Source organism: Haemaphysalis longicornis, unplaced genomic scaffold, assembly GCF_048455015.1.
Source record: "Haemaphysalis longicornis isolate Haplotype H1 unplaced genomic scaffold, Haemaphysalis longicornis Haplotype H1 scaffold_1, whole genome shotgun sequence".
NCBI lineage: Eukaryota > Metazoa > Arthropoda > Arachnida > Ixodida > Ixodidae > Haemaphysalis > Haemaphysalis longicornis.
The window spans coordinates 18,141,729-18,154,014 of NW_027526203.1; the positions used below are offsets into that span (position 1 = coordinate 18,141,729).

Sequence of the window (12,286 nt, forward strand, 5' to 3'; positions counted from 1 at the left end):
TTCTCTGGGAAGGGTACGGGACTTTGGTGGGATATCAGAGCACTGCCGAGATTATGACGAGCTAATGTTGTGTGAGCGTTGCCTCGTATTGTTGAACAGTTCAAGCTAAGTATAATTAACAGGCTTAACCGAACACTTCAGTTGATCGCCGTTCCAGCCCGGAACTACCACCCGGAAAAAACACACTACGCGATGCTGTCGAGCATCCCGCAGCACAATGTATTTTCTTGCATGCCTGTTGAGCGCACCAACCGAAATATGCAGCGAGCTTTTGGGAAACGGAGATAAGGGACCGCAAGAAAGAACTGAACAAAGATGGGTAGGGCTGTAATTCAGCGGACGTGCCGGAAAGTTTACGCGCCCAGCGTACACGGAGCGCTCGTTACTGCTGCTGATATGAGACAAGCTATCGAGGATCCCGGATGGGCACTTGAGTGCAAGATAGGCGTCGCACCTGCCATTGTCGCTTGGAGACTGAGCACACCCCATCCAACCTCTTGACCGACTGAAGCACGGAACAAAGTAAGTTAACATTCCCATCTATGTCACTCCTAGCAGCCCTGTATGACCTGCGTTTAAGGCGTCCTTATGAAGCGTTGTTCTATTTTGGGAATTCTGTGCTAGGGTCCTTACGGTTCGTGGTTTTGTGCGGCCCGAAAATTGTTTTCTTAAACAAGGACAACCGTTATATTGAAACTCCAAGGAACGCTCATGCTCAGAACGGACAAGTGGCAATTCGTTTCTGATATGCGGCTTCACCATACTGAGTTCCGATTGTGCACTTTCAGTCTTGCCTCGTGTTGTCAATAAACACGCCATTACGTTTACCAACAATGAAAAAATACACGTCCCTGCCACGCCCCATTTTTCAGATCGTTGCGCTCCTTCTGCTAACTATGATAATGATTAAAAACCACTTCCTTTGTCCAATAGAAATGAATGATTCTGTTCGTTATTTTTATTGTGGCGTGATGTTTGTATTTCATTTCTTTTTATTTATTGCAGCTGTAAGCACCCGTAGTCACTGTATAAAGCTAGAACCAGCACGAGTGAGACATCTCACGAGTAAGAAATTGCGAAAATGAACACGGAGCATCCAAAAAAATACCAAGATAACACGTCAACCGACGATGTTGAAGTAAGGAACAGGAGTATAGCTATAATTTGAATATTCTCCTAACTACTTCCACTGCGAGAAACAATTTCGGCTGTTCCATTCGAGAAAACGTTTTAGATTGCTTCAGACAGCATTGCGATATTTAGAAGCAGCGGGAGCGGGAGGTAGTGTACTTCAGAAGTTTGTTGCGTTGGGAAAAATTCCTTTATAGAATTTCTGAAGACACATATGTGATATCCATGATAATTAAAGGTCTGCTGTTCTATAACAACTTGTACCAGCGTTATACGCAGGATTCGTGAGACAATTTTGCAGCAGCAGAACTGTATTTTGTGCATTTGCCCTATTAGTACGCCTGCACGCCGAGTGCGACAAAGCTGAGGCTGATGGAATGCCTGACGTTCGAACAAGCCAATCGGCACGTGTACGGACGGACAAATTGTTATCTCTCAAGAGCTGTACTGTACAGACGTGGGCTCATTCCACAATAAACTTCGGCTGCAGTCGAATACATGAGCGGCACGCTATGCTTTCTCGCCCTAGCCGCAACGCAAACACGGGCGATATATCGAGCAGAAAGAAGTTGACAGACGCTGTGACGTACGTATCAGTACGACGAGTTTTCAAGTCAGCAATAGACTCATATATTATCCCCTACGATAAATAAAAATCCTTCATTTCTAACTAACACGATTGCTCCTCCGCGACGAGATGATTATCATTGAGCCAAAGAGATAGCGTCCGTTAAACGGGACTGGCCTGAGTGGGCACATAGGAACAGATACGGGTGGCGGAGACTCCACGATTAGGACTGAGACGGCGGAGCGTGCGTCTTAGTATAGATACAGTGTTTTCACAAAGGCACTTCGGCATGATAAATTGCAGCGATGTATACTTGTGAAGAGTACAGATGGGTGAACAGCCTTCGCGCAAGGGCCTCCGTATCTCAGAATTGCTATTTTTATATTATGGGATACCGCCGCTTTAAGGTTCTCTTGACTCCACCAATGGGTACGTGAGACGACTGAGCTCATTGCTTGAATGCAGGTAACCCGTGATAATAAGGACACCATGTGAGGTCCAACTCGCTCTCATGATTACGTTGGCGCAAATAGAATAAATTTGCAGGCGTTTTATCATTAATAGTGTCACTTCTGCTGGTAAGTGACCTAAATAAGCGCTTAGCAAAGTTCTGAGGCGTCGACTACTTTATGCATGGCGATAAGATAGTACCTATGTCGTTTTGGAGTTCGATAGTCTACAGTAGCTTCGGATGGCGATGCGGGCGGCGCGTCGTACTCAAAGAGTTGAACTCTTGTTTTTGTGTTGGAAGGACTGCGGTTGACCTACACCACACGTAACAGGTTCAAATCGGCGCCCGGAGTGACAGCGATGTCGCATAGCAGTTTGGAGAGTCAGCGCAGTTATGAAACACGAACAACACGCATCCTTTAGGAAATGTGCGTGCGGCAATGCCAATAGTAGCCCTTTAGCAAGTACCCAATTGCACGGCACGAAATCAAAGGCAACCGTGTCGTATATATGGCTATGCTCGCCCTAACCAAAAGTGCAATCGCCTCTTGCTTGCCTACGCTACAGATTAGTTAACGCTCCATTTCGCGCTGGATGCATACCTAACATTCAAGCCGCGGTGGTGGCTGAAGGGCCAGGCCATCGTGCTACCAAGGAGGAGGTGGTGGAGTCGACCCGGGCGCCTCATTTCGTTTCGTTAATGGTACAGAAGGAAAAGAAACTAACGCCATTTACTGGTTAGGTTTCAACACCAGGGACATACTTCTAACCAATAGCTAAAGAGGGACCCGCCAAGGTGGCTTAACGGCTAAGGCGTTGTGCTGCTGAGCCCAAAGACGCGGGCTCGATTCCCGGTCGCGGCGGCCGCTTTTCTGATGGAGGCGAAAGCGAAAACGCTCGTTTGCTCAAGAGTTCGGCGCACACTAATGATCCCCAGGTGGTAAAAATTTATCCGGAGCCCTGCAGCACCAGTCACTGCTTGTGTAGCATCGGCGGGTTAAACCTCATAATCAATCAATCAATCAATCAATCAACCAATCAATCAATCAATCAATCAATCAATCAATCAATCAATCAATCAATCAATCAATCAATCAATCAATCGATCGATCGATCAATCAATCAATCAATCAATCAATCAATCAATCAATCAATCAATCAATCAATCAATCAATCAGTCAGTCAGTCAGTCAGTCAGTCAGTCAGTCAGTCAGTCAGTCAGTCAATCAATCAATCAATCAATCAATCAATCAATCAATCAATCAATCAATCAATCGATCAATCAATCAATCAATCAATCAATCAATCAATCAATTAAATCAATCAATCAACGGCTAAAGAGGGCCCGCCGTTCGATCTTCGTGGCTTTGAGATAGAGTTTCGGACTAAAACGGTCTGGTATCGAGCCCACGGAATACAGCGTGTTTTGTTTTTCTCAAGTCGAGAAATGGTTATGTAAAAATGTTATTAATCAATATTCATATTCATTCCCCCGTAAGCAACAGTGGTTATGTATGCTTTAAATGATTTAGATGCTTTAGATTTAATTCTCATCCCTTCCACTCTCACGATTACAAGGCGTTATATGGAAGCGCTATGGTTCTAGTAAACTAGATTAACTTGCGTTTTATGCCCGCATGCCTTTTTGAAAACATCGTTTCCTTCAAGACTAGAAGTATTAGAGGGATTTCTGCGCCTGATGTTCTACTGAAAGGTAAAACGTCGTTCTTATCAGTGGTGCGTGTACATACGTTCTTCTTTCTAAGCTAAATATCGTGTCGAATTCCCAACACCTTTGTTCCAAGCCTCCAACTCGAGTTGAAGATCAGTGATGCTTACCGGCAAAAAAAAAAACAACGATTATCACCTAAACGCTTCATCCCTCCGGGCGGTGGTTCAACAGTGGAAAAGTGATAAATATATGACGAGAAAAACAACAGGCCGCGCACGGACCCTCCAGGCCCGCCAGAAAACATATCCCATGTAACAGACAGTCAACCACGAATTCTTACAACATACTTGCAGTTATTCAGGTTGGCCGAATCTAGTTTCAAATGTGATCACTGAATGTGATTTCTGGCCGATAAAAAGTACTGTACTACGGTCCATCGCACCAATAGGTTCTGGGAAATGAATGCAAGTCACACCATATGGTAGTCGTCTATGGGAGAGAAAATTTATGAATGGTGTGAATTAGGTAGGTGGGGACTTGCCACTCCTGAATCAATGCTGGCTATCAATAAGCAACTTCTTTGCCTCAAAGAAAACATCAATACGCGTCGCTATAATGTGCTCTATGACTTAGCGGGGAACGGACGTCAGCGACACAGAACGGTGGTTTATGATGATTTGAAGGATAAAGCCTGGTCATACTTATTAAAGACTTCTTGACTGCTGCAGTCTAGGCCTGTCTCTGTCTTCGCTTTTGTTTTTTCTTTGTCTTTTCACACGAAGCACTTCGACAGACTGACTGGTTTACTGCTTTTAGCGCGAATTATCCCAACACTCTCACTGGTAGCACACGTAATAGCTTCACCAGCATTAGGACTCTCCGCGGCTGGTGTGCCTGTTCTACTCACGTGCCGTCATCTTCATGAGTCCCGGGTCACGCATTATTCTATTGGTGCAGACTCCTATTTTGTGAACTGGGTGTATTAGCCCTAAAAGGGTACACCGTTTTTCGGCCGATCGCCCACGGCGGCATGGGCCATAAATGAAGGCACAACGACATTTGCTTTTTTTTCACCCTGCCAACGTGCGGGTACAGCGCGGTCGGAACACACTTTGCTTCTGCTCTAGGGACGCGGGTTATATTTCACTCCAACTCAAATATGATTTTTTTTTCTCCCTGCCACGGCGGCCATTTTTTGTACAGGGCAACAACACGAACAACAACGACCGTGTTTCCCATTATGGGGCACTTTGGGCTTTCCTCCTAAAACTGCTATTCTCGGGAACAAGTTAAGAACGGCAATAGCTCACGGTATCACTCTGCCTATATGCGACGGACCCAGACGTCAACGGGCGTGCGCGTTTTGTAAAATGATTGCTATGAATGCGTGATATCGTCTGCCTTTTCTCACGTAATTTGTCGTCGCTGCAGCATTTTATACGCATTTAAGCCCGAAAAAGTACGGTAACGGCGCTTGCAATCGTGAAAATATTCCCAGTAGCGCCCCACTTGCGTCGCGTCTAGTAACACCCGGCTGCGGTGATGAAGCACAGAGGCAGCTTGCTTTGCCGTTCTTAAGTTGTACCCGAGTATCACAGGTGACTTCCAGTGCGAGTCATTTTGTGCTGAGGGGATTACCTGGCAAGCAGTCAGCGACTCAGTAACGCCCTTTCCACGCTTATTGGGGTATCACAGAAGTCGCTGTTGGCATACCGCATGCAATCCGTTGGTTATTTTACACTTGCCCATAATTTTTCAACGCAAAGAATTCGGTACAATTTTGCCACAATTACAAGTTCTTTCTAATCGCATTCGCGATGCAGCGGCGTGAAGGAGCCCCGAAAATGTCCATTCGTCCTTCAAACTGTGAATACGGGGAACTGGAAGAGGAGCCGGGCCAAATTACCTCAGTAACAAGGAAGACGTAACTAGGGGCGAGAGGAGCCTCGGCGTACTGGTTTCTTGTCGTAGCCTTAAATCTTCCCAACTATTTTTTTTTTCTAGAAGATCTAATCTCTTACACGTCGCGCTCGAATAAGCTGCTCGACGTGGTTCACTGCCCGGAAGCGCGGGGGTCGGATTGCCATTAGCGAATGAACGCCGCCGATAAGATGTGAACCAAGGGTCACTCCAATACGGAAACGGGGCGTCGTCTTGGTTCTCCCATACAATGTGACGTACCGTGATTTTGAGACGCATGCTCTTAACGACCAGTTCGAAACGTCAACCAGCACTCAACTGGTGCAAGTCTCCTCAGACGTATACTAGGGATCCATAATTCATAACTTTAATGCAGTAGCAAAAAAAATAATCGTTCACATTAAGTCGTGTTGCCTGCGGCAATTTTTTAGCACGGCTGTGCTAGACTCGTGTAAAAAAAATTGCGACTCTTAAATTTTCTTTGTGCTGTACAGCATGTGTAGTTGCGTTCTTAGCATAAAATGCATCGCATTTCTACGTGAATCTTCGTTTCTGGGCACATAAATCTTTTCCGTCATTCATTCTGTGCACCCCTAATTTCCGTAACTAAGTACATGTGGCATATGCAAAAAGGACGACCACGATGTTACGTCCAAGGAGTGCCCCGTTAAGCGCAAGGCTAATGAAGCTGCTCGTCGCCAGAATACTCGCGACCGCAAATCGAGACAGCAAGACGCGTCCGATGGTGTGGTTGCGACGTCTAACCGATACGCGGTTTTGACACCCACCGATGAGGAGACGTTCCCTCCGTTAAGCCTGGAGACTGAGCCCGAGGACACCCTTACGTATAAGGAAGCACTCAAGCGGGGCAAGACACGCCGGAATCGTAAGGAACACCTGCATGAGCCAGCAATGCAAGCTTCTGGGGAGCTGGCAGAAGTCGAAAAGCGTCTCAGTACGCTTCAGGAGGAAGTACGACGTCTTCGCCAGCGGAGAACTTTGCTCACCCGCTTGTCTGAACGGTCAGCGACCGCTGATAATCGCTCTTTTGCTGCTGCTACGCCTGCCTCACTTGCGCCACCGCCATCTGCCAAGCTATCTCCGATGGAACTCCTCAATTTCGTGGCGCAGCAACTGCAACATCTGTCATCGGTTTTGCTGGCACACCTTCCATCGATGCAATGATTCCGAAGGACTACAAGTTTGTGATGCAGTGGAACTGCAGAGGACTGGCAAGCAAGGTGGGGGAGCTTCGCTACCGTATACTTATCGGAAGACTCCCTGCCTGGGCCTTGCTCCTAATTCTAATTCAGGACTAAAACTAATTCACTTCCTAATTTGCCTGGATTGAACGCCTATGCTTCAACGAGTATTTTGGATCGTGGGTGCAGTGCTGTGTCTGACCCACCCGGCAAAGCCGCAGTCTATGTCGCCAACTGTTACCCGCAGACTCAGGTTAACTTAGAACCACGGTGCAATGACTGGCAGGAAGTAGTGGCCGTGTTAGTGAGCCTTCCTCACACAAAGGTAATACTAGTGTCCTGCTACGTGCGCCCGCACGGCGGGAGTTCTCCGGCGTTGCGACTAGGGTGGATTCAGCATCTCCTCCGCGCGCACCCAGGGTGCACTGTGCTGGTCGGCGGAGATTTCAATGCACGGCATCCCACATGGGGATATCCGTACTCTAGTGCCCGAGGAGCGATAGTGTTGGACGCGTTCACGGATGCGTATTTCGCTCTCCTCAATCCTGTGGACACCCCAACCCGTCGACAGGAGCACCCGCGGAGCCCTCCATACTCCCCCGACCTTTCGTGGTGGCGTGGAGCGCGGACAGTGTCTTGGGATCGGGAACTGGACTGCTGGGGAAGTGACCACTATCCCATTCGCCTCGATTTAGCTCCGGATATAAAGCGCTCAAACAGACGCCAATGCTTTGTCACAGACTGGGACTTGTTTCGGAAGGGCCTGAACACGTCCGTCTGTGAAGAAACCTCGGATCCGCTGCGTGTGCTATGTAGTGCCCTTCGGGATGCCACGCGCACATCCTGGGTAGAGGAGAACAAGCCTGCACCAGACCTCCATCTTCTAAACCTGTGGGCAGCTCGACGCAGAGCAGAACTGGCGGCCAATAAACAGCCCACAAATCCGGAATTACGGAATTCGTTGCACCGCCTCACTGCAGCCGCGCGCCGTCTTGAAAAATCGCTATCCCGTCAACGGTGGTTAGACTGGTGTGCCTCACTAGGCCCATCTTCTGCCAGCACGTCTGTATGGCGCACGTTTCGTAGTATGGAGCGTGGTGGCCGCCCCCAAGACCCGGCAGTCACGGCCTGCCTTGCCTCTGGACGCACTCCGAGCCAATTTGCTCCAGATGTGGCCAAGCAGTTCTTCCCGAAGTACGACCAAGCTCCACCAGCTTTGTCAGCCTACCTACTCTTCCACCAAAGGCTGGGTCGCTCCCAAGCCAGGAAGATCTTGACGGGATACAGGCTCCATTTACCATGGCTGAGTTCCTCGCAGCTATTGATAAGGCTAAACTGCGCACAGCGCCGGGCCCAGATGGTGTAACATATGAAGTGTTTAGGAACATGGACGGTCTCGGTCTGCAGTGGTTACTGGACTGGCTCAACAGTGTCTGGGCGTCCGGCGACATTCCACTTACCTTGAAACATGCCGAAGTGGTACCTATCCCGAAACCTGGGAAGCCCCCAGACCAGTTGAGTAACCTCCGTCCTATCGCACTGACATCCACCCTGTGCAAGCTATTGGAACAGATGCTCGCCACGCGCCTTTCCTGGTGGCTGGAACGATACGGATGGTATCACCCAGCTCAGATTGGGTTTTGTCCTCACCTGGGAACAGAAGATGGCCTGGACCATATGTCATCTATGGTGCTTTTAGGTGGCAGGTCACGTAAGATCCGAACGATCTTGGCCATGGACGTTGAAAAGGCGTATGACAACGTGAGCCACTCAGCTATAATCAGTGTTCTGCAGAGACTCCGCCTTCCACCAGCAGTATGCCATTTTGTCAAGTCCTTCCTTCACAACCGCTCGTTCTCTATCCGCATAGGCAAGGAACGCGTGGGACACTTTGTTTCGGAGCGAGGCGTCTCAGGGCTCCGTATTGTCTCCTGTGCTGTTCAACGTGGCCCTATTACCCTTGGCGTGGCAGCTGGATAGCATACCGGACACGTTTTTTTCTCGTCTATGCGGACGATATCACTGTGTGGTCGGTGCACGACATGTTGTCTCGTCAAGAAGCAGGTCTACAGGCTGCCGTGGACATTACGTCACATTGGTGTTCGCTTATTGGCCTGAAGCTGTCTCCGCAAAAAACCACTTACATGTCTGTCACAAATCGTAGTGGTCGAGAACGGCTGTTGCAGACACCGATATCCCTGTTCTTGAATGGTGAACCCCTTGCCGCCACTGATCATATGCGTATACTGGGACTGGAAATCAGTGCAACTGGGTCGGCATCCTCATGGGTCCGCTGCACCCAACAAAAGGCCACCAGAATGTTACACTTGTTCCGCCGAATCGGCCAGACGTCAGGGGGTGCCTGCTCTCGAGTCATGCGTACGCTAGTGCGTGCTATCTTCCAGCCTCGACTAGTTTACCAAGCCCAGTTCCAACACCTCACCTTGCGCGACTGGGATCGCTTAGAAACTGCAAATAGAGAAGCAATGCGAGTTATCACCGGACTCCCTCGCATGACCTCTATACCGACACTTCAAGCCGAAGCGCAACTGAACACGCTGGATGAAATCGTACATCAGCGTCGATCGGCTCGTCGTCCAAAAATTCAATCGATTCCCGCCGCGGCAGCACTTGCACACTACTACTATCGTGCTTCGCCTCTGCTACCTCGCTTAGCGGAGCCCCCTCCATGGCAGCGACCTCAAGCTACGGACAACCGGCCTCTAGGGTGCATAAAAAGCATCACCCCTAAGAGAAGCAGGCCAACCCACCACTCCCTTTTGACTCACCAGAGGGCCTTCAAGCGCATGTGGACGCAGGGGTAGCCAACAGCATCCTCCACACAAGCTTTGCCTGCCCCACTATGCCATCCATCAAACAGATTGCTCGTATTTCACTGAGGCGCCACTTCCTTCTCTGTTGGAGGAGCTGGTTGCAATTCGAGATGACCTGTGTGCTTTAGCTTATGAGCTCGGCGCTGCCCTACCACCGCGCTTGGTGTTATACACCGATTCCACTCAGGCTGCTCGAGGGCTCCGGCGCGTCAATAGTACACTTGGCATTACATGCGAGGGGCAACAGATACTCCAATCGTTTCCGTGCCCTGTTCGCGTCGTCTGGACCCGCCGGGGCACGACCACGCACGCCCTCGCCGACACGGCCGTTCACCCGCAGCAAGTGGTGTACCCACTCCCATTCCTGCAGCTCTCACTGGAAGACACCCTACTCATCAAGAAAGACATTCTTCGGCGCTCCACGCGTTCCCTTCTCCCTCTGCGTGGGTCTGACCTTCCTGGTGGCTTAACCCGCCGTGAAGAGGTCGTGCTTCGAAGAATCCGCCTGGGCGTCGCACTGACGCCTGCTGTGCGAGCAACGTGGACTTCTAGTCTTGCAGATCCCTCCCCGACCTGCCCATGCTGCCCTGCCCCTGTTGCTGAAGCGACATTGGAACACTTGCTAGGGACGTGTCCAGGGCTTCAATCAACCCGAGCTCGACACATGGGGCCCACAGGACATCGTCCAGGGCGACCTCCCGATATTCATCGGTGGGCGCACGGCCCACTTTACAAGAAACTGTTGGAATTCATTTCCGTAACTGGACTGTATAGTTTCCGGTAGTGCGCCCGCCTCACATTGTGTGTATTTCTTTCTTTCCTTTTTTTTTTGCTTTCCTTCTTTGTCGTTCCCCTGTCCTGTTTTGTCTATTGTTTTCCTGTTACCTATGCCCTGTGGCAAAATGGCGCAATAAAAAAAGAAGTACATATCTATAATTAGGGGTGGCCGATTGATCGATTAACGTTCGGAATAACCTATTCATGCTTCAGCCTCGATTAATTTTTAAACCGATTAATCAGTTTAAGACATGTGAGCAACCTACAACAACGATCGAGTGCCGTGTTGAAATTGTGCACAAGTAGGATCATATTGACGTCCAAATAAGCACAAAAAATTCCCCCGCATTTCCCCGAGGGGGAGAATGTGAAAGTGCGAATGCACGGTTGTCGGCCCGCTTGCGGCGCTTGCGCTCGGCCCCCGCAGCCCACCGCCTCGCCGCCTTCTCTTCCATCTCTTCCATCGGGTTTGTAGTATCACGTGTACACCACGCAGTTATCAAGCCGCTATAACGCCGCTGAGTCGCCAACGCACGCCGCTGACGACGTAGTTTGAATGCGTTAAAGATATAAGGCGCGTCACTAGCACTGATATCACCGTCGCGTGCGTGGCTTGGTCGGTAGAGCGTCGCGCTGCGGCCGCGAAGTCCTCGGATCGAAACCTGGCGCCGGATGCTGTTTCTTTTTTAAATATAGAGGAGCACTGCGGACGCCGCCGCCGCCGCCGACGCCGCCGCCGCCGCCGCCGCCGCCGGCGGTGGATGGTTTGGGGTCGCTTATAAAGTGCATTCGCACTTAATAGAAATCGACGCAAGTATATTTAGAGATGGTAGTAATTAAAAGCGACAGCTTATATCCATGACAGACAAGAAAATGGCAAATCTTCATAATATTTACGCGATACAAAAATCGGCCAGCGGCCACCCGCATCGTTCGGCCGTTGTATAAACTGCATCCTACTTCGAGTGCCGATGTTCCTTAATCTTTAAAAGTGTGAGTGACGAACGCGGTGATACGCGTATCACCCGCATCAACATCATGATGATGACCTGCTTACTCACTTGGAATGTCTGTGAACAGGCCTGTGAGCGTATCGATCTTATTTTTATAATTATATCATTTTGAACATAATAAAATATTGTGTTTGGTCATTTTTTCCTAAAGCAACCCAACTGATTAAACGATTTATTAACCGATTAAAGCCAACCGATTAATCAGATTAAACATTTTTTACCGACGACGGCCAGGCTTACATAAATACAAAGTGCGTATCTCAAATATCCGTAATATTGAATTACAGTGCATATAAAGTGCAGATTTACGTTTTTATTGCGCTGCGGTCTACCATAAATTTCTGAAAGAACACCCACCCAAACAACAGAACTATCAAGTGAATAGACAACCTGTCCGGCTTTTTTTTTACTTGATATCTCCGCAACTGCCACACAACATCCACAGTTCTACCCATTAAAGCGGAAATTCTGTCTTAAGAGGCACTCTCTCACCCGTGTTTTATATTTGCTTCTAGTCTATTTGAAATCAATCTGGTCTCCAACATTGTTCACTATGTCGGTGTGTTGAAAGAGAGAAGGCTGCCTGCCGTAGTTTGTTCAAAATTTCCGAGTATGTATTTTGAGATATCCTAAAGAGTATATACTGCCAGTGTCGTTATATATGCCATGAAGACTTTCTTTGTGTACAACTTATAAAAGCTCCGTATGAAAAATGTGGT

General features: G+C 48.9%; 1 protein-coding gene across 3 annotated transcripts in view; it reads left to right on the top strand.

Moving 5' to 3' along the window:
- Positions 1–410: 410 nt before the first annotated feature.
- Positions 411–12,286, top strand: part of LOC144163276 (uncharacterized) — a 57,923-nt gene continuing 46,047 nt past the window's right edge. For 2 of the 3 annotated variants that reach the window (XM_077694167.1, XM_077694175.1), the window contains exon 1: positions 411–522. The gene's annotated coding sequence lies outside the window, so the exon portion shown is untranslated. The remainder of the gene's footprint in view (positions 523–12,286) is intronic. The other variant, XM_077694185.1, reaches the window with a different exon arrangement.